This window comes from Dipodomys merriami, unplaced genomic scaffold (genome assembly GCF_024711535.1).
Source record: "Dipodomys merriami isolate MVZ:Mamm:240054 unplaced genomic scaffold, mDipMer1.0.p SCAF_1432, whole genome shotgun sequence".
Taxonomy (NCBI): Eukaryota; Metazoa; Chordata; class Mammalia; order Rodentia; family Heteromyidae; genus Dipodomys; species Dipodomys merriami.
In genome coordinates, this window is record NW_027202752.1 from 45,159 (window position 1) to 72,836 (window position 27,678).

The 27,678-nt window shown below is 46.1% G+C and overlaps 1 long non-coding RNA gene across 2 annotated transcripts; it reads right to left on the reverse strand.

Annotated features, from left to right (window-relative positions):
* Nucleotides 1–1,109: 1,109 nt before the first annotated feature.
* Nucleotides 1,110–27,131, reverse strand: LOC138826561 (uncharacterized). Of its 2 annotated transcripts, none has more exons than XR_011371754.1 (3): nt 26,841–27,131; nt 21,701–21,856; nt 1,110–2,274 (listed from the first exon to the last, which is right to left on the reverse strand). It is a non-coding gene; the product is annotated as an uncharacterized lncRNA (long non-coding RNA). The 2 variants fall into 2 exon arrangements; XR_011371753.1 differs by lacking the exon at nt 26,841–27,131 and adding an exon at nt 26,321–26,578.
* Nucleotides 27,132–27,678: the final 547 nt, after the last annotated feature.

Consider the following 27,678-nt stretch of genomic DNA (forward strand, 5'->3'; position numbering starts at 1 on the left):
TTTTCTGTTGTGTTTCTCATGGTAAAGATTTGAAGCTTGGAGTGAATGGGAGGAACAGCTACATTTAAAGCACATCTAAATAGGCCACAGGTCTTCACCCACTCTTCCTGAGCCACGTGCCTTTGAAAACTTACAGAGTTTGGTCCACATTCTTAATGACTCACCTCCTGTCTCCTCTTGGCCCTCCCATCCATGTTGTTCAGCTTGTCTCTCTCCAGGTGTTTTTTATTTTTTTTTTTGTACCTAGCTGTTTGCAGATGTGGGTAGGTAGGATGCAGACATGGTCATGCCTGTGGCATGGTGTCTCTTTGGAGCACCTACTGAAGATGTACAGAGAGCTTTCTGAGCAGAGACAATGGGTGTTGGCTGAGGGTACCACCTCCCTGACCTTAAGTTTGGTGACAAGTGGAAACCATTTCCTCTGGCTTGTCAGCTGCTATCAGAGTTGAAAAGAGGCTGCACTCACGTTGGGAGGCAGATTCTGTGGCTGACTGCACAGGCTGCCTTCCCCATGAGATTGTGTCTAAAAAAAAAATACCTCCAGCGACAGGCAGGCATATGCTGGTGCCTTGGTGTGAAGGAGCTCGCACCTGTGTTTCTTGCTCTTCCCATCCCAGTTCTGGAGTGAGGGGTTAAATGATCCCAGAAGCCCTGCCAGGTTTTGATTTGCTATTGTCTCAGCTTCCTCATAGGTTGTCTTTCAATGGGACTAACAGGAAGTGGCCAGGCAAGATACAGCTTCCAAGGACACATTCCCAGCCACCCACTTCCTCCACCCAGACCCCGTCATTTCCACCAGCTCCCAAGGGTCTAATCAAATCCTGAATCCATCAATAATCAGATCCACTGATCACATCATGATCCGATGAATCCACTGATGATCAGATGTACACTGATCACATCATGATCTGATGAATCCATTCACGATCATCACCCTGATATGATTGGATCATTTCAAAATCCATCATTGACATGGGCAGAAGTGAGCCTCCCCAGTCTCCCCCAAGTTTCTCCATCCAGTCAAGTTGACCAAACAATCAGGGCTAGGACTTCTCAAGCCCTATTACTGGGAGAGGAGGGAGGGGACGTGGGAGTGGTGATGAGGAGGATAGAGAAGAGGGTTTACAAAAAATGGTGTTCAGTAGACAGAAGTGGAGGAAAAGTCCTGGAAACATTTTATTAAGAATTAGGAGACAAAACCTATAGATTCAGAGGCAAGTCAATGACAGACTGGTGGGAAGTTAGGGGGCAGAGGGTCTGCAGGTCTGGAGTCCCAGGCACTGAGCACAGGGGCAGGAAGGCAGGACATCATGTCTAGGGGCATGGGCCAAGATGGACACTGCAGTCCAGAGTGAAACTGCTCTAGGCCTCCCTGAGAAGGCAAGGAGAGGAGTCTATTCTACACAGCTCTCCACCACATGGAAAACATGCGTGTGAGCAGCTCAGGCAGCCAAAGCCATGTCCCACCCCACTTGAGATGGAGGACTGCTGGGGATCTATGGAGGACTCTTCCAAATGCAGCCCCGAAGGCCAGCACGGCAGCTGCGTCCCAGCCAGGGTGCCCTGCTAAGCCTTTTCCATAAGAGCTATTGGTCCATTTGGCTGTCCTCAATGTATTACTCGGTATGTATTGATAGCACAATTGTCAGCCCAGCAAACATTTCCCATTTTAATAGTTCACATGAGATGCTTCATTATTGATCTTACAGCACTAAATAAAAATCTCCTTTGTCAAGGGAACATGAAATGGCTTTTAATGGACACAGCCAAATACCTGCTACTAGTTATGGGAAGAAAAATAATCAACCTGATAGAGGAGATTTGGCTTGGGGATTTTCTGGCCTTTTGGTGACACTGGATATTCCTTCCCCAGCCGACCATCCAAAGGCTGACTCTCAGTGAGAGGAGAAAGAGGAGCCATTGGCCCGAACTTTGCAATGTGCAGGTGGAATGTTTTCTATGCCTCATCTTCCATAGGTCCCCCCACATCCGTTACAGCCCCAAATGCATGATTCTATCCCCAATAAAAGCAGCTAGGCACTGCAGACATTAACTTCTCACTCAGCCAAAATCTGTTAGTGGATGGTTCCAGGATAGATCCTTCCACTCCTTGGGTTTAGAGCTCTGAGTCCCTATCTCTGTTGTCCTCTTAATTTGATCAACTGGTGCATTAGGACTGCAACCAGACATCTCTGCCATCCCTTTATGTCATCTTCTTCATCTGGGAAGCATGAATAGGGTCCAAAGGCTCCTGGGTTGAAAGCTTGCTGCCATCTGGAGATGAGAGAAATGATTGGGTCATAGAGGTTCTGATTCCACCTATGGGCTCATCCACCAGACATCATAGCTGAATGAACTGTCAGGAGGCAGGGCCTTGATAAGTGATTGGATTGTGAGGGCTCTGACTCTACCAATGGGTTCATCCATCCAGGATGTCACAGCTGGGTGGGATCTGGCTCCTACTTGAAAGACAGGGATCAGGAGGCTCACAATTTAAAGCTAGCTCAGATACACACACACACACACAATTGCAATCAATAAGCAGGTTGTAGTGGCAGCTATGCATGTGGGAGTATCATACAAATAGGAAGTTCACACCAGCCCTGGCAACATGAGACCCTATTTCAAAAGTAAACACCCCATCCTTAACCTAAGCAGTAAGAACTGGGACATGGCTCAAGTAGAGCATCTGCTGAGCAGGCGAGGCCCTGTTCAAATCCTAGTACCACCACAATATAATAATAATAACTTAAGGTACCCTTGGAAAGTCTTGATCGATGTATGTTCTTCCTGGACATCTCCCCTGGGCTCCTCACTGAGGATAGGGGACAGCTTGATTTTTTGAGAAGGGATTAAGAGTTGTGCAATCTCCCTGGCCTTACTAACAAAAGACACTGAGCAGATAAATTTTACAGCAATCAATCTCACCATTAACAAGTGGTAGCCATTTATCTCCATGATAAATCTCATCATTATAAATTGTTTCTACTCCTTATGGAGCTGTTGAGTCATAACTCAGAGCTGAGGCTACATGTGGGACTTACATAGGGCAACAACGGTCCTGGCACCTTATTTCCAAATGGAAGAAACCTGCCAAGGACTCTGGAACTTTACAAATGCAAATAGACCCCCTGAGGCAGGAGAGATGCAGAAACAAGGAAATCGTATCATTTTTAATGAATATTAAAAGTGTCAAACTCAGAAATCAGAAGAAAAAGTAGTTAGTACCCTTCTACCAACTCCATTAAGATGTCAAAACACAGCCAGGGCACCTGTGACTCACACCTGTAATCCCAGCTACTCAGCAGGCTTTAATATGAGGATCACGGTTTGAAGCCAGCCCAGGCAGGAAAGTCCATGAGACACTTATCTCTAATTAACCACCAAAAAGCTGAAAGTAGAACTGTGCCTCAAGTGGTAGAGCATCATCCTTGACCAAATGAAAAAAAAATAACTAAGGGGCAGCACCCAGGCCTTGTGTTCAAGCACCAGGACTGGCACAAAGAAGGAGGAAGAAGAGGAAGAGGACAAAGAGCAGGAGAAGGGAGGTGAGGAGGAGGAGGAAAGCTCCAGTGACTGAGGGATCCTGTATAGTTCAGACCAGAGGCAGGCTCAGCTGACTCCCTGACAGAAGGATGTTTCAGACTTTCATAAGTAGCCCAGACTGTCCTAGAACTCTTGATCTTCCTGCCTCAGCCTTGCAAGTGCTAGGATTTCTGGTGAGTGCTATCAAGCACAGACCTGCCTCCCCCCCCCTCTTCCTCAGGATGGGTCACCATAAGCAGTGAGACAGGCTGAGCCCATTCTAGCACCATCAGCAAGCGGCTCCGTGAGCTCCCAGGGAGGAGAAAGGATAAAGTATGAAGGTCACTTTGGACCCTGGATCTCCCAAGGTCACACAGTGCTTAAACCAGAGTCAGGGCCCCCCAACCACAGCACCAGGAGCCCCACATTCCATAGGGCCACTAGTTCCTCTGAGCCAAATAAAGACATGTAGCGAAGGGCAGAAAAGGGATGTCTGTGTCAGGTAATGGATAATGACAGCTCTTCTGTATGTCTTCGGCCATCTTTGGAGAGAGATGTTTGCTTTAGGTTCAACAGAAAGAATCAGGGCGGGAGGAGAGGAGGCAAGCAGAGGCAAAGCAGGGCCTGGTCACCAGTACGTTCAGAACTGGCCAAAGGTGGCTTCAGAAGTGGACTGACAGTTCGTGGTCTTAGGAGAGGTCAAGTGGTGATCCATGGTCTCAAGAGGGGTCAGGTGATGAGCAGCTGCACCTGGCTCTTCGGATGTGAGGAGCCAGGGCCCTGCTGGTCATTGTGAAGGATGATGCCTACCAACTGCCATGGCCACGGTGCTCCAGAATCTATACCCACTGTCACTCCATGGCCACACTCTCCTAACTCCTGACCCACTGCCATGGGTCAGTCAGAGCACTTCTGATTCCCCAAAAGGTGACCATCTTCCTTGATAGCTGTTTGCGGCCATGGGCTCTGACCACCAAGCTCACCCCAGTCTCAGCCCCCCTGTGTGACCCTGGTTCCCATCACCAACCCCTGCACATGGAGTTTCTTCTGGGCAGAGCTCACCCCTTCTCCCCGGGCAGTGGCTCCGAGGACCCCATCCGGGCACAATGGATACACTAAGCAGACACCGAAATGCATGGGCTGGTTTTCCACAGACCTCATTTATCCTAATGGAGCACTAATAACCATGTTTTAAATGTGAATACTGTACTATGTGTCTCCATTAGCTTGCTGTGAGCAGCGAGCAAATGAAGGACAGGATTTCAGGGCATAGAAGGATGGGGAGTAGAGGAAGAAGGAAGCCCCCTGGTGGGGGAGGGAGAGTCTCAAGAGAGCAACTTGGAAAATTCCTGGGTTTCATTACTCTAACCTCGGGGCCTCAAGGACCTCCTGTCCTTACAGGAACTGCCAGTCTCAGCAAGTTCTCCAGCTGCTGTTTCTTGAAAGTGCATCTTAATACCAAAAATGTCCCTTAGCAGGGCTAAGAACACAGAGGTCTCCAGGGGCCCATTCACTCACCCGCTGGCTTGGGGCTGGGGGGGCGGGGAGGGTGCTGTTTCATCTCTGCTATTGCATTAAAGCAGGTAGAAAAGAAAACGGTGGCAAAGAGTGGACCTCTGTTCTGTCTAACTGTGTGTGTGTATATGATTGCTCCCCACCCCATCACCCCAAGCAAAGCTTCATTACTTAGTGGGGATAAAAAAAAAAAAGCTAGATCAACCTAAAAATAGTCAATAATTACTTTGCAAATGGTTTCAGAGAGCAATTATGCCATTAGTCCAAGTGCCTTTGACTTCAACGAGTTCTCTCAGGCTCTCCACACTGGGAAAGGAGGCTCCAGAGGAGCATAAATGAGTGGCAGGAGACCACAGCATGACTGCCATCCCTACGTACATACACAGGGGCACAACATCCTGCAGAATCCCCCATGGGAAGGAGACCAGCAGTGGCTCCAAGTGACAGCCCAGTAGGGGTCTCAGCCCCTGGGAATATCTGGCCACAGGACAAAGAAGGTGCCATAGGTGCCCTGCCCCCAACACAACTCTTCCATCATCCAGTAACTGGTCTTGGCTGTTCCCACAAACTGAAGCTCAAATACGCACATATATATGTGTATATATATACATAAATATGTATATGGCACATACATATATATGTAGATATATATGCATATATCCTGTAATTTTGCAATTCCAGCCACTAGGGTGGTGGAGTTAGGAATTTGGCTCTCCTGAGACATAGACAGACACTGACACTGCTCACTGCTCACTGCCCCCAGAGCTCGGCACATGTGGCAGGATGGGAGGGATCCAAGCAGATGTTCACCCCCTGCATCATGGGCAGGGAGTTTGTTACATGGAGTACCAACTGTTGAATGTTGGGTGCTACAATCATAGTATCTATTTATGTGGTAATCTCCAATCATGCATCTACCTAATCAGTGCAAATAAGGTGGCACAACCACACTACCTTGGCTACTAAGATGGGAGCCTATCACCACCAATCCATCCACCCACCCATTGATTGGTTTGGGCTAGCTGTCCTCTGGAAACCAGTGTTTTACACCCCAGATCCAAACCACAAGAGCTCCACTCCAAATAAAGGGACACGGTGAGGGGCATGTAAAGGACAATTCTTCCATGGTGGCGATGGGGTGGAAAACAGCTTGGGCACATCATCAGCTATTTTTGGGGTACAGACATTTGCCTTCAGTTAAATAAGGAGACTTTGGCTGGGAATGTGGCTTAGTGGTAGGGTGCTTGCCTAGCATGCATGAAGCCCTGGGCTTGATTCCTCAGTACCACATACACAGAAAAAAACAAAAGCAGTGCTGTGGCTCAAGTTATAGTACACTAGCAAAAGAAGCTCCAGGACAGTGCCCAGGCCCTGAGTTCAAGCCCCAAGACTGGCAAAAAATAAAAAATAAGGAGACTTGAGGACAAAGGTATGCCAAGTTAAAATGGCCACCAGTCCCTGTGTGGCCTAGGTGGTGATCATTCTGGTCCTTGTTTCTGGTGGATTCTGGAGAGGCATGATGGCTGTCTCAGCTGGTCAGGATGAGCATATCCTGTGTCCTGTGGGGTGATCTGTCCTGAGGAGCTCTGCTGGCCCTCAGTGGTGGCTTCATCCCTTGTCAAATTATCAATTTGTCTGGTCCTTCCTGAACCCTAAAGTGATTGCAAAGCAATGGCTGGAAAAATGGTTCAGAGCAGAGACACATACAACATGAGTTAGAGGTATGAGACTCTGCCCCCACTTTTAGTTCATTTGTGGGCCCAACAAAAGTGGCTTTGAAGCAACTGTCACTTGATGCACAATGAGAATTAGTCATTTTTCTTTTTTCTTTTTGGCTGGTCCTTGGGCTTGAACTCAGAGCCTGGGTGCTATCCCTTCACTTTTTTTGCTCAAGGTTAGTGTTCTACCACCTGAGCCACAGCTTCACTTCTGGCTTTTAGGTGGTTATTTGGAGATAAGAACTTCATGGATTTACTTGCCCAGGATGGCTTCGAACTTCGATCCTCAGATCTCAGCCTCCTGCATAGCTAGGATTACAGGGCACCAGGGCGAGCAGAATCACACACACACACACATACACATACACACACACACACACACACACATTTAAATGGGCTTGTCTGAAATGTTTTGCGGGCCATACTGAGGTTGTACTTAGGGCCTCATGCCACACCCAAGCTCTCTTCACTCCAATTATCTTTGAGATGGGGTCTCAACCAATCAGCTGGCCTGTCATAGTCAGTGGCCCAGGCCATGCAGGCCACTTCCCAAACTCCTGAAAACCTCCTTTAACCCTCCACGGACACCATCTGAGGGCTTCCTATACCGAAGAAACTGATCCTTTCTCTCTCAGCTGCACATTTGAGTGATCAAGCTGAGCAGGACTCAACTTCCCACAGCTCCATGGAAGGCAGCCTGGGAGACTACTTCCCACCAGTGGCCTCAGAGGGGCCCTGAAGCAGCAATGCCCTTCTGGCCACACCCCCACACAAACCCCTCTGAGAATGTCTCTTTCCCCTCCCTGTCAAAATCCTCCTGGGGCTTCACAGGAAAACCCTCCAGGGGCTTGACTTGTCAGTGTGAGCTATAATCCCAGGCAGGCCTGGAGTCTAAGCTAAATTGCTCGTGCCACTGTGATGATGAACTCATTCTGCAGGGAATTGGAAATCAATTTTTGTCATCATCCAACAGAGTTCCTTTATCAAGCAGTTCCTGATAATGCAACCGACAAGGAGCTGAAGGGAAACATGGAAATGGGGGGAGGGGCGGGAGGAAACAAGCCTCCGTGTGTGTACATGTGTGTGCATGAACTGTATGTGTGTTTGTGTCTGTGCACATGTGTATATGGATGTATATATGCTCATGTGCATGTGTGCATGCTTGTGTGTGCATACATGTGTTTGCGTGTGCTTGCATGTTGTATGTGTGTATCCCAAAACACACCCTGATCCAATGCTATCCCATGTGCTCCTCATTCTCCCATCTGTAACATAAGACCTGAGGCAATTGGCCTACAGGATGAAAGGTTTCTTTTTGTTCTGGCCCACTTGGCCCTGTTGCTTTGGGTTGTGGAGGGGTAGAACACCTGGTGGAGATCACCAGGTGGGGCAAAATGGCTTCACCCCCACTGGAGACAGACAGAGGAAAAGCAGGGCCAGGCCCCTAACAGCCCCTGCCCGGCCAAGTTTCAATGACCTCACTTCCTCCCTGTGGACCACGCCCCCATTAGCCTTCCTTCTCTAGGCCACACCCCTATGGCCTTACTTTCTTCTCTAGACCCCAATGCTCTTACTTCCTCCCTCTAGGCCACGACTCAAATGCATGGGGTCTCTAGGCCACTTTTCCAATACCATCACTTCCGCCTCTAGGCCGTGCCTCTTACAGGTTCCACTGCCTGCCCATGGTGTGGGGCTGCTGGCCAAGCTGTCAGCCCTGGGCCTTTTCGGGACTGGGACTCAGGCCTTGCCCAGACTCCCCAAGGGGCACCTGGGTCTTGTGGCCCACGCCCAGCCCACCGCAGAGCTGGTGTCTGGAAGCCAGCTGGGCTGCCTTGGCAAGCATCTACGCCCCATGCCCCACTGCTCCTGGGAAGCGGGGCAGGGCCGGACGCCAACTGTCTGGGCCCATATCATTTCAACTATCAGCTGAGAACCCTGAAGCCCAAGGCCAAGACATCAGCCAGGGTCAGCCAGGCTAGGAGCTGCAGGGACAGTGCCCAGGCGCTGAGTTCAAGCCTCAGGACTCGTCCCCATCCCTCTGTGCCCACAACTAATCTTCCCTAAGGTTCATTAGCTGCTGCACTTGTTACACAATCCTCGTAGAACTGTGCTCATAGTAGGTCTGCAAGGAATATCCATGACTCAATAAAGAAGAGACCAGGCTGCAAAAATAAAAAATAGCAATACACACAGGGCCAGGGCCAGCCTTGGCTGTTCCACCCACACACCCACACCCACACACCCACCCACCCACCCACCCACCCACCTACCCACACACACACACACACACACACACACACACACACACACACCCACACACACACACGCACACGCACACGCACACACACACGCACGGCTAAGCCTTCCAGCCTCCTGAAGCAAAATTTGTAACCCAATAATGTCAGCCCCAACAGGGGGGATGAATTTGATCCAGGAAAAATACCATCCCTGGCAACCCTGAAGAATATTAAGGTCTTAACAGCCCGCGGTTTAGAATTGTCTTGAAAGGCAAGCTGGAAATAATTACACACCTGTTACTCAAAACTCAGCAGTAAAAAGGAATTTACATGAGTGCATTAATTACCTTCCCAGCGATATAAATTAGGATTTGAGTGCAGGCTGAGATTTCCCAGGATGTCAAGCAGCTGGGGCCCATCCCCCAGGCACCAGAGGACCTCAGCTGAGGGGGGATCTAAAGGCCACTGTCACCAGCCCTGCTGGAAGGTTCCATGGCTCCACAGACCACCCTTGGAGAGGAGTGCTGGCCCCGAAAGTCCAGCCTGAGCTTGGCAGAGAACAAAGCAGTCTTCTTCCCTCTCCTCCAGTCTCCCTTGGACAGAGATTCCCCCAGGGTTTTTTACAGCTCTATGTTCACATTATCTACACTTCCCTTACGGATGCTGGGGACTGTTTCCTGTGGTTCGAGCTACCATGATGATACATGAGGTGGGCTGGTTTAGAAGACATGGAAGTTTCTTTCTCCAGCATTCAAGGTCAAGGGCAAACTTGCTGCACCAGGCCATGGCAGAAGATGCCAGATCAGAGAGCAGGACCTAGGTGAACCTCAACCTCAGGAGCCCTCCTGCCATACCTGACCAACTCTGTTCCATTAATCCACACCACAGACCCACTCTCCTCACTTGGGATTCAGTTCCCACCTTCAAACCTCAGCCATGACACCAACTGCCACTGGTCTGACTCGTGGCAAGCATGGACCAAGCAGTTTGGAATCCCAGACTGTCTTTGCAGGAGCTTTGGAGTCTGCAGAGGCATTTCCACTGGCCCTCCTTGGGTCTGCAGGAAGCATTCCCATTGGTCCTCCTTGGGTCTGCAGGAGAAATGCCCATTGGCCCTCCATGGGTGAACAAGAGGTATTCCCATTGGCCCACCTTGGGTCTGCAGAGGCATTCTTATTGGCTCCTCTTGGGCACACACCCACCTCCTGGACCACTCTTTTTATTGTTTGTTTGTTTATGTGGTGCTGAGGAATGGAACCCAGGGCTCATGCAGGCTAGGCAAGTACTCTACCACTGAGCCACCTTCCCAGTCCCCAATCACTCTTGAGAGGGGCTGGAGTGCTGTGATTGGCTGGGCTTAGGTCACATGCCCCTCACTGGTGATGCTGGTGACGGGAAGAATGGTTTTGTGCCACCACAAAGGTGAAGAAAGGGGACAGGACAACACCCAGAGGAAATGGGGCTGGGCCAGAGGCAATGGTGAAGCCAGGTGTTCGGGGCATCAGTGAAGAAGGCAGCACAGGCCTCTACCCTGTGGCTGGGTCCTTCCCCCTGCCATGGCCACAACCTGGGGCCTGCCTGGTCTGAGGCAGCCAGTCTCTCTCCCAGGGAGCCTGGTGAGTCAGAGAGTAGCCCTGAGCTTGGGCAGGGGGTTTGACCTTCAGCAGATCCTCAGGATGCCCCGGGACAGAGCCACTTGGAAGGCCATCCAGGTAAGCCCAAGGCCCTGTATGCATTGCCAGTGGAAGGGCAGACCGTGGTGTGAACTTCCTGGGAAGCTCTGCACAGAGCTGGGGGCCTGTGAGCTGGGTCCAAAGGGGCAGACTGGACGTCTTAGTAGGGGTTACTTACAGAGCAGGAGACAGCTATGAGCCCCTAGCCTGTACCACCCAGAGAGTCATCACGAGGACCCTGGAAGACAGACACACATATACTACTATCCCTAAATTCTCCTGTGACTCTGTCTTTAACAGAATCTAGGTCAGAGCACCACCTAGTGTCAAGCCCGCAGAGTAGCTGCAGGTGGAATATGGGATGGCCTGCTTGCACCCTGCTTGCTGTCACCCAGGATCCAGCCAAGGGAAGGAGGTCTTGTGTGCTGCAGTTCACCTGGTCCAACAGCTAAGTAATGACTTGCTACAAGATGGTGTTACTCCAACTCCAGCAAGGACAGGACCTATACACCTAGAGATCAGTGCTGTGACCTGGAGCTCAGCACTCCTCATGGATAAACAAACCCCTAAGGGTTCACCTAGCCTCACAGAACAACCTCTCTGGGAAGAGAAGGCTGGATGGTGAATCCAAATTCAGAGGTGCAAGATAAGCAGAGCTTAGTTAAGGTCATGCCAAGGACATGACTGCAGTGAGTCTAGATTCCTTCCTGAAACCCATCTGCAAAAGGGGAGAGGGGCTGAGCACATCAGGGCACACCTGTCATCCCATTTACAGAGAAGACATAGGTAGAAGGATCTCAGTCGGAGGCTGACACTGGGCAAAATTGCAAGGACTTTCTGAAAAAGTATCTATAGCAGCTGGGCACTGGTGGTTCAAGCTTTTCATTCTAGCCAATCAGGAAGCTGAGATCTGAGGATCACGTTTCAAAGCCAGTCCGGGCAGGAAAGTCCGTGAGCTCTTAACTCCAATGAAACAACAGGAAGCCAGAAGTGGTGCTGTAGCTCAAGTGGTAGAGTGCTCACCTTGAGCTGAATAGCTGAAGGACAATCCCCATGCCCAGAGTTCAAGCCCCACAACTGACCAAAAAAAAAAAAAAAAAACTTAATTAAAACTGTTGCTGGTGTGCCAGTGCTTCCTGCCACCATCCCCAGCCTTCACCCCACCAGTCCCTAGAGAGATACCAATTATCTCCCCGGAGGATGTGAAGTGTTCAACACGCTCTCTCCTAAATGACACGAATCTTTAACATATTATACCTAAAAAATAAATTCATATAGCACTTTTCTGAGAAAAAGAAATGCTCCAAGTTTGGATGGATGGATGGATGGATGGATGGATGGATGGATGGATGGATGGATGGATGGATGGATGGATTGTGGACAGATGGAGGATGAATTGATGCATGAACGGATGGTAAAGAGGAGGATAAGGGATGGAGGGTAGAAAGATGGATGATAGATGAATTGAGTGGGTGAATGGATGGATGGGTGGATTGTGGATGGATGAGCATGGATGATAGATGGATAGATTGGGTGGGTGGATGGATGATGTGTAGATATTGGATGGGTGAATGGATTATGGATGACTGATGAGTAAATGGGATTGGATTAATGATGGATGGATGGGTGGATGGACAGATGGTGGAGAGATGGATGAGGGATGGATGGGTAGATAGATGGATGATGGATGGATGAATTGACGGGTGGTAGATGGAAATATATTTGGTCTTTGCTCCTCTTAGCACAGAACTTCAAAAATCTTCTTTAAGAAGATATTAAAGTGAATCATGTTTTGATGGTGAGATTCTTACTAAGCCATCTTGACAGGATTCTTGCTATATCTGGGTGATGTAAGGATGAGCAAACCACCTGGAGAGACTTCAGAAAAGCCCTAAACTTTGGTGCCATTGGGTTATTATGGGGGAGCACTGCCACCTAGTGTCCAAAGAGGTGAAGAGCAGGAGCCTGAAGAGACCATGAAATGGTCAAAGCAGGGTGGTGGCCCCACCAAAAAATCTAATGATACACTTCTTGCCATGTTGTGTGTGTGTGTGTGTGTGTGTGTGTGTGTGTGTGTGTGTGTGTGTGTGTGTGTGTGTGTGTGTGTGTGTGTGTGTGTGTGTGTGTGTGTGTGTGTGTGTGTGTGTGTGTGTGTGTGTGTGTGTGTGTGTGTGTGTGTGTGTGTGAGTTCTGAGCCATGAATTCAGGGCATGGGTGCTGTTCCTGAGCTTTTGTGTTCAAGACTAGTGCTCTACCACTCAGTCCACAGCTCCACTTTCAGCTTCTTTGGGTGGCTAATTGCAGAAGAGTCTCACAGACATTCCTGCCCAGGCTGGCTTTGAAAAGTGATCCTCAGATCTCAGCATCCTGAGTAGCAAGGATGACAGAAATGAACCTTGCTTTTGCCACCTTTTAATATTTGCAATTGGTTACATTTTTTATTTACTTTGTTAATTTAGAGGTGATATACAGTGGGATTACATTTACATTCACCAGGTAATAAATACATTTCCTTACATAGAGTATCATCTGTTTCCCTCATCCTCTCCCATTCCCTCTCTTCTATCTGCACCCACGAGTTGCATAGTTGGCTTTCATCCATGTTTAGTACACTCCACTGCCACACTTTTTCACCCTTTTCCCTCAGATTCTATGCCCTCCCCTCCCTTTCCACAGATGTTCATGTGAATACACTATCTATAAGGTAAAGAACACAGAGTCATCATATAAATAAAAAAACTAAGAAAAAAGATAGTTATTTCCATATCTTTGGAGTTCATTTCAGTATGTGTATTATATAAATAAAAAGAGGTGCTTGGGTATTTGAGACTAATAGATTATAGGAGAATTATTTCATAGTCTATGAGATCTGGTTCTATTAAATATTGACCCATGTATCTTACAATAAATATATATTTTAAAAATGACCCATGGCAGCTTTAGAATGTCCTTGTTTGTGATCATTTAGGTAAATGCCCAAAAGTGGGATTGCTGGGTCATTGGGAAGCTCTATGTGGAATCTTTTGAGGAACCTCCATACTGCTTTCCAAAGTGGTTGAACAAGTTTACACCAGACCAACAATGCAGTAAGGTTCCCTTCTGTCCACATCCCTCCAGCATCTGTTGTTATTAAAGTTCCTGATTATAGCCATTTTAACTGGGGTGAGGTAGACGAGCAGAAAAGATCAGAAAAGTTGATGTTATGCAAAATGACTCCAAGATAAGGATTCAAATGTTTTTTTTTTCCTTTCTTGGGATTGTTACATAAGATGAGTTCTTTATTGCTTTGTACGTCCCTCCCCCACAGTATAACCCCTGCTTTCACTCTATTTGATGTTGGTATAATTTGTGAAGAGGAAAGGAAAAAACAAATCATTTAACTCTGGATACAGGAGGACCCACTGCTACAATGATATGTACAAGTCGTTATGTTGAAAAATGAACTTTACAACTTTGGCTGGTGTGGGGGTGGGGGAGTAGGGGTGTGGGGGTAAGTAGGGATGGGAAGGGGAAAAAGGAGGAGGCAACAATTCTTGATAAGAAATGTACTCGTTACCCTGCCCATGTAATTGTAACCCCTCTGTACAGCATTTTCACAATAATTTTAAAAATGACCCATGGTTTGCCTCATTTGTAAGAACTACAATATGTCTATGATATTCTGTAACAAGCTCTCAATACCCCAAATTGCTAAGTGCATAGGACCACATATAATGAAACATAACAACATGAACTCCAGGAATCAGAAAGAAGAGGCTCTTTTCATATCTTGTATGTAGTTATTATTTTTTTCCTCTTATAGTTTTCTGTACCTTGTGTCTTTTATATAAATTTATTCATTCTTTGGAAAAGAAAGGGAATCACAGAAAAAGCAGGACAAAGGATGAAGTAATGCAACATTAATACTCACTTGGCACTAAGTTGGAAATGAACCTTACAACTGTGGGGAAGGGGACTAGGGATGGGTAACATGGAGAAATAGGGATGGGTTAACACTATTTAAAAACAAATGTATCCATTACCTTACTTATGTAAGTGTATACCCCAGATCATCATCTTTTCAATAAAGATAAAAAATTTAAAAAATGTTTTCCTAAAAAGTCAATTCAGCCAAAGGACACTGGATGGAATCTGCACAAGTTAAAGTAACAAGATTATTGCATGCCAAATTCAGTGCCAGAGTTCTTTTTTTTGGGGGGGGGGGTCCGGTCGTGGGGCCTGAACTCTGGGCCTGGGCGCTGTCCCTCAGCTCTTCAGCTCAAGGCTAGCACTCTACCACTTGAGCCACAGCACCCCTTCCGGCTTTTTTCTTTTTGCGTATGTGGTGCTGAGGAATCGAACCCAGGGCCTCTGGCATGCAAGGCAAGCGCTCTACCACTGAGCCACCTTCCCAGCCCTCAGTGCCAGAGTTCTAACAGGCACTAAGTATCCTGGTGCCAGTGGCTCACACCTTTAATCCTAGCTACTCAGGAAGCTAAAATCTGAGGATCACCATTCAAAGTCAGCCTGAGCAGGAAAGTCCATGAGACTCTTATCTCCCAAAAAACACCAGAAAATGGGAAGTGGCACTGTGGCTCAAGTGGCAGAGCCCTACCCTTGAGCTGAAGAGTTTGGGTCAATGAGGCCCAGAGTTCAAGCCCCACCACTGACAAAAAGAAAAAAAAAAAAGAAAACTGGTACTAAATAAATACTAGAGCCCCTAATTCCTTTGAGGTCCTTTGATACCCTCTTGTTACATGCGATCTTTGGGGAATGATACTGTTTTCCAAAACAGTGGCTCATGGGTCATCGGAATCAAAATCATATGAAAAGCTTGTAAAATGAACATTGTCTCAGTCCCAGACAAGAGATGCATTTGTCTGTATCTAGAGAAATAACCTCTCTGTAACAGTCTGGATCTTAGACTCCCTCTGCGTTCCATTACTTCTGGTTGGAGCTGTACTGCAAAAGATGCTACTCGCTGAGCAAGCCATTAAGAACAGTGTCTTCAAATTCACACATTATGGCTGTCCTCATGAGCTACACTCATATGACTGAGATTTCAGAGGCCAGAGAATGACTAAGATACAAAAGCAAAAACTTTTGGCAGGAAAAACTCATAAATACACAAAGTCCTCTACAGACAGACAACAGGAAAAGCTGGAAGTGGGAATACTGGGTAAGGCCTTGGTCCTTACACACCTTACACAAGAGACCAACACAAAACTGAGGCTAGGAAGCACTGCTCTGACAGTTCAAATCAGCAGTTTACAAGAAGTGGCACTGTGGCTCAAGTAGTAGATTGCTAGCCTTGCACAGGACAAGCTGAGGGACAGCGCCCATGCCCAGAGTTCAAGCCACATGATCGCCAAAGAAAAAAAATCCTCTGTTTACTCACACAAAATGAGATGCTACTTTTTTTTTTTTTTTGTGGCTCAAGCGGTAGAGTGCTTGCTTTGAGCTGAAGAGTTGAAGGACAGTGCCCAGGCCCAGAGTTCAAGCGCCACAACCAACAACAACAACAACAAAAAAGAAGAAGACCACTGAGGTTAAAAGTCGATATAGAAGCCCAGCAATGGTGGCTCACACCTTATATAATCCTAGCTACTCAGGAGGCTGAGATCTGAGGATCACAGTTCAAAGCCAGCCCGAGCAGGTAAATCCGTGAGACTCTTATCTCCAATAAACCACTAGAAAACAGGAAGTGGTGCTGTGGCTCAAGTGGTAGAGCTTTTGCCTTGTGCTGAAGAGCACAGGGACAGCTCTCAAGCCCAGAGTTCAAGCCCCATGACCAAACAAAAAAAATCTATAGAAAGAATTATCAAATGTGATTATAGACCAGGCACTGATGGCTCACACCTATAATCCTAGCTACTTAAGAGGCTGAGATCTTAGGATCATGTTCAAAGTTAGCCCAGGCATAAAAGTCACCAGGAGACTTTTATCTCCAATTAACCACTCAAAAGCCAAAAGTGGCACCATGTTAAAGTGGTAGAGGACTAGCTTTGAGGCAAAGAGCTCAACGACAGCACCTAGGCCCTGAGTTCAAACCCCACTACCAAATAATTATAATAATAATAATAATAACCATAACCTAAATTGCTAACAAAAAGCAATATTGCTTTACAAACACTCATCTGAGCCAGGCACCGGTGGTTCACTTCTGTAGTCCTAACTACGTAGGAGCCTGAGGTCTGATAATAATAGTTCAAAGCAAGCCCCACAAGGAAGGTCTCTGAGATGCTTATCTCCAATTAACCACCTAAAAACTAGAAGTGAAACTCTGCCTCAAAGTGGTAGAGTACTGGCCTTGAACAAAAAAGCTCAGGAACAGTTCCCAGGTCCTGAGTTCAAGACATGACCAATGACCAATGGAAAAAGAAAAGAAAAGAAAGCACGAGAGACAGAAGGGTAGGGAGGAAGGGAGGGAGTCAGGAAGGGAGGGAGGGAAGGAGAGAGGGAGGGAGGGAGGGAAGGAAGGGAAGAAGGAAGAAGGAAGGGAGGGAGGGAGAAAAATCTCATCTAAGCATTTTAAACATATAAATTTAATCTTCTTTCTTTGCCAGTTCTAGGACTTGAACTCAGGGCATGTGCACTGTCGCTGAGCTTCTTTTGCTCAAGGATAATACTCTATCACATGAACCACAGTACGACTTCTGGCTTTTTCGTTTATATGGTACCTGCTGAGGGATCAAACCTAGGGCTTCATGCATGGTAGGCAAACACTCAACCATTAAGCCACAGTCCCAGCCTCATAAATTCAATCTTTTTAACACTGCTAGATAGATACCTGTTAGAGAGATACCATTATGACCCTGATTTACAAATCAGGAAAATAAGGTCATTTGCCCTACTTAACAGGACTAATATTAGACAAATTGAATTCATACTTCACAGTTTGGCTCCATGATATGTCATTTTAACCTATAATGCCTTTCTGGAAGAAAAGAAATAATTAAAGGAAATAAAAGTAGACATTCTGAAGAAAATAATTCAATGTGTGTTCAATGCTGAAAAATATCAGACAATGGAGTTGGGAGAGACCCTCCAGCCAGGTGCCAGTGACACACACTAAATCCTAGCTATTCAGGAGGTTAAGATCCAGATCATCAAGGTTTGAAGCCAGCGTGGGGAGGAAAGTCCTAGAGACAACATCTCCAAAATAGCCAGAAAAAAGCCAGTCTGGAGGCATGGCTCAAGCAGCAGAATGCCAGCTAAGCATGCATAAGGACTTGAATTCAAACCTCAGCACAGATAACAGTTCCTCTAATGAGAACTGTTTAAACTCCAAGTCTCATTCAAGCCAGGCATCCTCCCACTTAAGCTATACCATAGATGGGATCACAGATATGCACCACCATGCCAGGCTTATTGACTAAAAAGGAGTGGCACTGTGGCTCAAGTGATAGAGTGCTAGCCTTGAGATGAAGAGCTGAGGGACAGCGCCCAAGTCCAGAGTTTAGGCCCCACTACTGGACTCAAAAAAAAAAAAAAAAAAAAAAAAAAAGAATCAACTCAACAAGAGAAAGAACATGTCAACATAAAGATTGGGGGGAGGGGTATGGTCATGGGCCTTGAACTCAGGACCTAGGCATTGTCCCTGAGCTTTTTGTGCTCAAGGCTAGAACTCTACCACTTTGAGCCACAGCTCCACTTGCAGTTTTCTGGTGCCTTATTGGAGTTATCTCATGGCTTTTCCTGTCCAGGCTGGCTTCCAATCATGATCATCAGATCTCAGCCTCCCAAATTGCTAGGATCACAGGTGTGAGCCACAGGCCCCCTGCTGACATAAGAATTGTATCAAATGTTCATAGAAGTCAAAAGTGGAAACAAAGCAGAGGCCTGGTGGCTCACACCTGTAATCCTAGCTACTCAGGAGGCTGAGATTTAAGGATCGCTGTTCAAAGCCAGCCCCAGTAGGAAAGTCCATGAAACTCTTATCTCCAATAAGCCACCAGAAAACCGAAAGTGGTGCTGTAGCTCAAGTGGTAGAGCAAGCTTAAGAGTTGACGGACAGTGCTCAGGCCCAGAGTTCAAGCCCCATAATTGACAAAAAAAAAAAAAAAAAAGTGGAAACAACTCAAACACCTACTAACTACTGAATAGATAACCAAAATGTAGTATATCCATACCATAGAATGTTCAGCAATAAAAAGAAGTAACATTTTAGCCGGGCGCTGGTGGCTCACGCCTGTAATCCTAGCTACTCAGGAGGCTGAGATCTGAGGATCGCGGTTCAAAGCCAGCCCGGGCAGGAAAGACTGTGAGACTCCTATCTCCAATAAACCACCAGAAAACCGGAAGTGGCGCTGTAGCTCAAGTGGTAGAGCGCTCGCCTTGAGCTGAAGAGCTGAGGGACAGCGCCCAGGCCCAGAGTTCAAGCCCCATGACCGACAAAAAAAAAAAAAGAAAAAAAAGAAGTAACATTTTGATACAGGCTACAACATGATAAAGCTCAAGAATATGTCCAGTGAAAGAAGACAAATACTACATATTCCATGATATGAATTAGAATCTGTTAAAAGACAAATGTATATGTTACTGGTAGTTTAAATAATTTTTTTTCAAATTCTAGAATTATGAAGAATACTGTAGCCACTAATAATATGAAAGATTTCTAGTCATTTTCCCTTTCCTAACTAAAAAAGAATGAAACTAATGTGAACTATTGTACCATTAATATATTAATACTTTTGTAGGAAAAAGTCTGGACAAATATTTCCCAAAATATTATTGGCAGTAAACTCTAAGAAGTAGGATTACATTCAAACATGTATACCATCTAGATCTATCCTTGCCAAATTAAGTATGAGAAAAGACTATCCCCTCCCAACCCTCATGATGCTTCTGCAGTTTGTATCTGCCATTACTGTGGTTTAAACTCAGGGCCTTTCAGCATCCCTCAGCAATCTCCTCCTCACACTGGTAATATATTACTTGAGCCATACCTCTGCTTCCAGCTTTTTGCTGGTTAACTGGGCGGGGTAGGGGGAGGTTGGGAAGGTATGGGAAGGGGAAACAAAGGAGGAGGCTACAATGCTTGATAAGAAATGTACTCATTGCCGGGCGCTGGTGGCTCACGCCTGTAATCCTACCTAGTCAGGAGGCTGAGATCTGAGGATCGAGGTTCAAAGCCAGCCCTTGCAGGAGAGACTGTGAGACTCTTATCTCCAATAAACCACCAAAAAACCGGAAGTGGCACTGTAGCTCAAGTGGTAGAGCGCTCGCCTTGAGGTGAAGAGCTGAGGGACAGCGCCCAGGCCCAGAGTTCAAGCCCCATGACCGACAAAAAAATAAAAAGAAATGTACTCATTATCTTGCCCATGTAATTGTAATTCCTCTATACAGTGTTTACAGAATAAATTTAAAACAAATAAAGAATATAAATAAATAAACGTCTCATGGATTTGACTTCCCAAGCTGACTCTGAACCACATTTATCAGATCTCAGCCTCTTGAGTAGCTAAGATAATAGACATTAGCCACTTGCACCTGGCTTGTAGAATATCTTTTTTAAAAGATTTTATTTATTTATTTGTTTGTTTGTTTGTTTGTTTGTTTGTTTGTTTGTTTGTTTTCGGTCATGGGCCTGAACTCTGGGCCTGGGCCCTGTCCCTGAGCTCTTCAGTTCAAAGCTAGCACTTTACCATTTGAGCCCCAGCGCCACTTCTGGCTTTTTTCTGCTTATGTGGTGCTGAGGAATCGAACCCAGGGCCTCATGAATGCAAGGCAAGCAATATACTGCTTAGCCACCTTCCCAGGCCCTAGAATATCTTTTAAATAAATTATTTTGAAAACAGAATTAAATATACAGAATATAATCCCCAATTATTTTAGATTTAGCAGAATTTTTCTGTTATGTGACTATAAAAGTTCTACATAGCCAGGTGCCAGTGGCTCACGCCTGTAATCCTAGCTACTCAGGAGGCTGAGATCTGAGAATCCACGGTTCAAATCCAGTGCAGACAAGAAAGTCCATGACACTCTTATCTCCAATTAACCACCAAAAAAACAGAAGTGGTGCTGTGGTTCAAGTGGTGGAGCACTAGTCTTGAGCTGAAGAGCTGAGGGACAGCGCCCAGGCCCAGAGTTCAAAGTCCCACGACTGACAAAAAAAAGTTCTACATATATAGGTTCAATTTCTGTACTTACCTTTTTTAAAACTATATTTAATAGAAAGTTAAATTCTCCTCAAGGGCCCAGTTTTGTAATACCTTAGAATACTGTACTCCACCTACCATAGGTGAATGAACTAAAATTAATCACCTTACTCAAAGGTATAAAGGAATCTATGATACAAAAAAGATGAAGCAAGCTGGGCGCTGATGGCTCACACCTGTAATCCTTGCTATTCAGGAGGCTGTGATCTGAGGATCTCGGTTCAAAGCCAGCCAAGCAGGAAAGTCCATGAGACTCTTACCTCCAATAAACCTCCAGAAAACTAGAAGTGGTGCTGTGGCTCAAGTGGTAGAGCATTAGCCTTGAGCTGAAGAGGTGAGGGACAGCACCCAGGCCCAGAGTTCAAGCCCCATGGCCAACAGAAAAAAAAATCTCATTCTACCTTCAAATGATGCAATTAAATGCATCTTCTCAAAATGTAAACTGAGAGATAAAGTACAAGAGCAATTAACAGTAGAGCTAAAACTAAAAGAATGCTTAAGCAGAAGCAATTAGGGCTACTGAGATGAACAAGAGAAATTAGAATCACAGACATTATGGCAAAATGAAATAATGGCCAAACCCAAGTGGAAATAAGCAGAGACACAAGTAAAAGATTTAGAGTAATGGAAAAGAACAACCAAAGCTCTAGTCTCAGGACAAACTTCACATACACAGAGTTAATAAAGTTCACAAAGAAGCATAATAATCCCTATAGAATCTCTGGACCCAGAGCTATGTTTATAAGCCATCATCCTGTTTGCTCCATTTCAAGATATTTTTACTTCCTTTATGCTTCCATCAAAATTCTTCCAATTAGCTCTGACAGTCACAATTACTTGTTCCTTGCAACGAATAGCATTTTTCAACTAAAAAAAAGAGACTGGAGGCTTACCTTTGAGTATCACCAGTGGCACTATTTGAAGAGTTTACACTCATGGTAAGTCTTGCAACTCCTTAAAAATACCCCACTGTTTCTTAATGATATAGTTCTTTATTGGCGATTGAAATTGTTCAAGATGTCTGTGTTACAGGTTAGGTGGACTAAAGTCTGTTAATATAATAAACAATACAACAGCAAGTTTATATTTGAATCCTGAAAGAACTGATTATTTTCCTTTGGATCTATAGGCTGGTTGCTAATTTTTTTTAAATTATTGTATAACAAACAAGGGATTTTTTATTTTTTTTTATTTTTTTTTTTTTTTGGTCCGGTCGTGGGGACTGAACTCTGGGCCTGGACACTGTCCCTCAGCTTTTTCAGCTCAAGGCTAGCGCTCTACCACCTGAGCCACAGCACCACTTCCAGCTTTTTACTTTTTGCTTATGTGGGGCTGAGGAATCGAACCCAGGGCCTCATGTATGCAAGGCAAGCGCTCTACCACTGAGCCACCTTCCCAGCCCCACAAGGGATTTTTTCAAAGAAGGGTTTATTTTTATAAAGCAGCAGGCACTGGTGGCTCACACCTGTAATCCTAGCTAATCAGGAGGCTGAGATCTGAAGATAAAAATTCAAAGCCATCCTGGGCAACAAAGTCCATGTGACTTTTTTTTTGGTCGTGGGGCCTGAATTCTGGGCCTGGGCGCTGTCCCTCAGCTCTTCAGCTCAAAGCGAGCACCCTACTACTTGAGCCATGGCGCCACTTCTGGCTTTTTCTGCTTATGTTGTGTTGAGGAATCAAACCCAGGGCCTCATGCATGTGAGGCAAGCACTCTACCATTGAGCCAACTTCCCAGTCCCATGAGAATCTTTTATCTCCAAATAACTACCAGAAAAACTGGAAGTAGCACTGTGGCTCAAAGAGGGAGAGCACTAGCCTTGACCAAAAGAGTTCAGGGACAGCACCCAGTACCCAAGGTTAAGCCCCACAATGGACCAAAAAAAGCATTGGAAGCAAAAATGACGAAAACATTAAAAAAAAAACCCACAAACATGATCCTTCTTGAAAGAACAGGTATTTACTTTTAATATTTTATAAGAAAAGTTATCCAAAAAATAATAATTGTGGAAAAATAATAACAAATTATGTTTGAACTTGGAAATGGAATATGTAGTACCCAACTGCAGGACAGATAATTCTATTTCTTTTAAAAAAAAAAAAAAACAAGCAGCTACTCCTAATGAAGTTTTTTGTTTTGTTTTGTTGGTTCTGGTCCTGAAGCTAAAACTCAAGGCCTGAGTTTTCGGGCTCAAGGTTAGCACTCTACCACTTGACGCACAGCTGCACTTCCAGCCGTTTTAGTGGTTAATTGTAGATGAGTAACAAGTCTCCTGGCTGGATTTGAACCAAGAGAGTCAGATCTCAACCTCAGGAATTGCTAAGATTACAGGCATTAGTCACCTACTCCCTCTGCCCAACCAGATAGTTGTAAAACTATATTGCAACTGAAAAGTCCAAACCACTCCCAAATAAAAGGTCCAATGGTGATTTGTGGTTTCTTTTATTCAGCGTTCCTCAATAGAAATTAAAAAAAAAAAACATGAAAAAGAAATAAAACAAAAAGGGGCTGGGAAGGTGGCTCAGTGGTAGAGCACTTGCCTTGCATGCATGAGACCCTGGGTTCTGTTCCTCAGAACCACATAAGCAAAATGAAAAAAGCTGGAAGTGGCGCTGTGGATCAAGTAGTAGAGCACTAGCCTTGAGCTAAAGAGCTGAGGGCCAGCTCTTCCGGTCGTGGGGCCTGAACTCTGGGCCTGGGCACTGTCCCTCAGCTCTTCAGCTCAAGGCTCGTGCTCTACCACTTGAGCCACAGCGCCACTTCCATCTTTTTTCATTTTGCTTATGTGGTGCTGAGAAATCGAACCCAGGGCCTCAGGGATGCAAAGCAAGTGCTCTACCACTGAGCCACCTTCCTAGCCCTAAAAATTTTTTTGAAAAGCTAACAATCCAATAAAATATACAATTTAAAATGCCCCCTTTTTTTTTTAATTCAGCAAGTCCTGGGAAAGAAAACTACAGTTATCTCTCTCGACAGGTAAACTCTCACTGATAAACAAAAATAAAAAACAAAAGCAAGAAAATTCAGCTGACACTGGTGGCTCACTGATAAGAGGACAATTAAAATTTAAAACCATCCTGGTCAGAAGTCTTTGAGACTGCATCTCAAAAAAATAATAATAAATGAAAGATTGAAATTGGGGCTATGTCCATTTTACTATATGGGCCATGTCCATTTTAATATGCTAACTGCTAATTCTGCTTCTGTAAACCTGCTTGCGCTAACACTGACTCTTCCCCTCCCAGAAATAAGTTAAAAAGTTACAAAGTCCAGATGCAGGCCGGCCCAGGGACAGGGTCTGCAAACATAGATATGTTCTTCTAACGCCCTGTTTAGAAACTCTCAGCAAGGGGGCTCAAAATAAAGACCATCTGGCGAGCCCAGCAAACTAGGGAGCCTGTAACTATGTGGACTCCCCTCCAGAGAAGCCTCCCCCCCCCCTTAGGGAACCAACTAGTTTTCAACAAGTGTTACAAAACTTCCTGTGCAGAGCTGAGCCAATCCTGGGGAGCCTGGGGTCTTATGCTAATCCTGTGGTTTTTGTCTTTAAAAGTGCCTGTAACCTCTGCTCGGGGCTTCCAGTCTGCCTTCGACAGGGAGACCGTTTGCGCAAACGCCTAATAAAATCCTCTTGCTTGTTGCATCTGCTGGTTTGGAGTCTTGGTTCTTGGGGTGCCCTCCCGTTGAAGAAAGCATCCCAGTGAGTCTGGGGTCTTTCAATTAAAAAAACAGCAAAAAAGGTAGGGCCAAGGCTCAAGTGGTAGAGGTCCATATATGAACAAGAAAGCTAAGTAAGAGCAACAGGCCCTGAGTTCAAGCCCAATACCAACATAGAAAAGAACAATAATGATTAACTCTCTTGATCATAGAGATATCTCTATAAAAATCTTTTTTACTAATGTGTACAAAAGGCCTTCTTCATAAATTACCTTTTAATAATATAATCTACGGTAATTTTCAAAGGCCTTCTTGCAAAAAGATAAAAGGAAGAAGGAGCCAGGTGCTGGTGGCTCACGCCTGTAATCCTAGCTACTCAGGAGGCTGAATAGTTCAAAGCCAGCCTGGTCAGGAAAGGCCATGAGACTCTTATCTCCAATAAACATACAGAAAACAAGACGTAGCGCTGTAGCTCAAGTGGTATAGTACTCGCCTTGAGGGGCAGTGCCCAAGCCCAGAGTGCAAGCCCCACAACTGACAAAAGAAAAAAAAAAGGAAGAAGGAAAGAGAACTTGTCACTTGCTTTAGCCTGCCTACTTCCTAGAAACCTCTTCTATAGGAGATACTTCAACTTATATAGAGCCAATTTACCTTACTTCAGTATTAAGGAATCTCTGGGTAAATATACTAAACAGAGAGAAAATAATTCACAGCATCCAAATATATGCAAATACTAATAAACCACGAGAACGTCTATTCACAGAAATCTAATATTCTAAGAAGACAATGGGTTTTTGTTATTAATTTTTTTTCATTTTTATCTTCTAATGATTCTACAAAAGGGTTATAGTTTTACATGTACATTTGTTTGTACACTGAGTCTTGATCAGTCACCCCTCCCATCACTCTGTACTACCAACCCACCCATCCAGCAGCCATATCAAGTTCCTGTCCTTCAGTTTTTATTACTTAACCTAGAACTCTGAAAAACATTATTCCTGATTAAGAAAGGGAACAGGTAAAACTTGAAGTGATTTGTTGAAGGGGAAAGAAATAATGAAATAATTATTGACATTTTGAACGTACAAAGACATCCTGAAGGGGCTGGGAAGGTGACTTGGCCATAGAGTGCTTGCCTCACATGCATGAGGCCCTGGGTTCGATTTCTCAGCAACACATAAACAGAAAAGGCTAGAAGTGGCATTGTGGCTCAAGTGGTAGAAAGCCCTAGCCTTGAGCTGAAGAGCTCAGGGACAGCGCACTGGCCTGGAGCTCAAGTATCATGGCCAACAAAAAGAAAAAAGAAAAAAATACATCCTGAAGACTAAAAAGAGGAACAAAATACCAGTGTGCTCTGTCTCTGCTCCCACTAAGCAAGCCTCAGAAAGGACCACTGGGGATTTAAAAAAATTATTCAAATAAAGAGACTAAGGAGAAGACACAACACAGTACCAAGAACTAAGTCTCCAGGCTGGGAAGGTGGCTCATTGGTACAGCGCTTGCCTTGCATGCATGAGGCCCTGGGGTTCAATTCCTAAGCACCACATAAGCAGAAAACGCTGGAATTGGCTCTGTGGCTCAAGTGCTAGAGTACTAGCCTTGAGCTGAAGAGCTGAGGGACAGTGACCAGGCCTAGGGTTCATGCCCCACAACCTGAAAAAAAAAAAAAGTAAAGTCTACCACAAACACAAAATGTTCAAGAGTAATAGACTAATAAAATAGTTTGGCCTAAAAACGTGAAATATCAGCCAAAAGGTCAAAAGGCTGACAAATGAATGACAAATGATGAGGAATGAACGAATGAGTGAATGGCGTGGCTATGCCCCTAGGGGCTGACTGTGGGGAGGCGGAGTCCTACCTGCTCTTCTCTTCCTAGGATGCTCCTCCGAGATCTAGCTGCAGTGGGCCAGGACTGGCTGGGAAGGCTTGTCCCGGCTAACGATGGGGCCCCGCAGCGGCCCAAACCAGCCCGGGGACCCCCGTTCCCCCCACGGCTCCGCTCCACACCTCCCGTCCCAGTCGAACCCTTTACCTCTGGGGGCGTTGTGGTCCAGAGGTCCTTAGACCCCAGAGGCAGCTCCCAGCCTCCGAGTAGGAGGCCCCAAATGAAAACTGTTGGAACCTGAGGGCCTCTAGGAGCCTGGAGAGGAAGGGGGAATACCCCGCCCCCCGCAGCCCCCACTTCTGGGGGCTGAGCAAAGAAGGAACTTCCCTCACACACAGCTCCTAGGACTTTCTCGGGCCTTCCAGGCTATGCCCAAGTCTCACGTCCCGCCCCCCCACCAGCCGTGGGGCCTGCCCTCTGCTCCCGCCGCCTGCCACCAGCCTCTAGCTTCCCGCTTCCCGCTGCCCAGTGCGGGCAGCTCCAGGATACGTACTCGGAGAATGCCGGGCTCTGATTGGGAGAGTTCACCCGCTTCAGCTTTGCCTTCGCCTAGACAGGCGCATGCACTGTTGCTGTGGAGGGGAAAGGAGAGGGAGGAGGCACCGATGCACCTGCACAAGGTGCGCACGGGTGATCCGGCACTAGGCTCTCCTCCTCCCCAAGCCTGCCTTCATGCTCACACTGCCTTGGCTCCGCAGGGGGTTCTCGGGTCACAGAGACTCCTGATCCTAATGGGAGCGCAGCTTCCCGCTCCTCAGCCCTTTTGCCAGCCTACTGAGTAAACATCACCGAAGCCAGAACCCAGCTCCTGCACCTTTACCCCAGCAGGCGAGCCTGGGGGCGCCCCAAACCCCACCCCAGTGCTGGGGGGGGCGCAGGACCTCCAGGGACTTCTCTGGGGGGCTGCTGCATAGGTGGCTGCATTTCTCTCGCTCTAGTCCCCTCCTCCCATCCTCTTTGTATCCCAGTTTGGGGTGGGGAGATCAAAGGGGTTGGGAGCATGCAGGTGGATTCAGTGCATCTGTTGGTGCTCCTGTTATAAATAGTGTGTAACAGATCTCGATCTCTCTCGTATACACACACCTAGATAATGTGTACAGTACTCTGATTTCTCTTGTTAGCTGCTTCACAATCTGCTGCTGCTTTGGGGAGATTGGAAAACCAAATCCTCTTTTGTTCCTTGGCTTTTGAAAGCCTATTCCCCAATGAACAATGCAAATTGGCAGGATTTTGATTAATGATTGTATGCTCCTTTCCAAAAAGGTGTTTAACACAAAAAAAGCCTTTTATGTTAAACTATTCCGTGTCGATTGTCTTCAACCTGAAAGCAA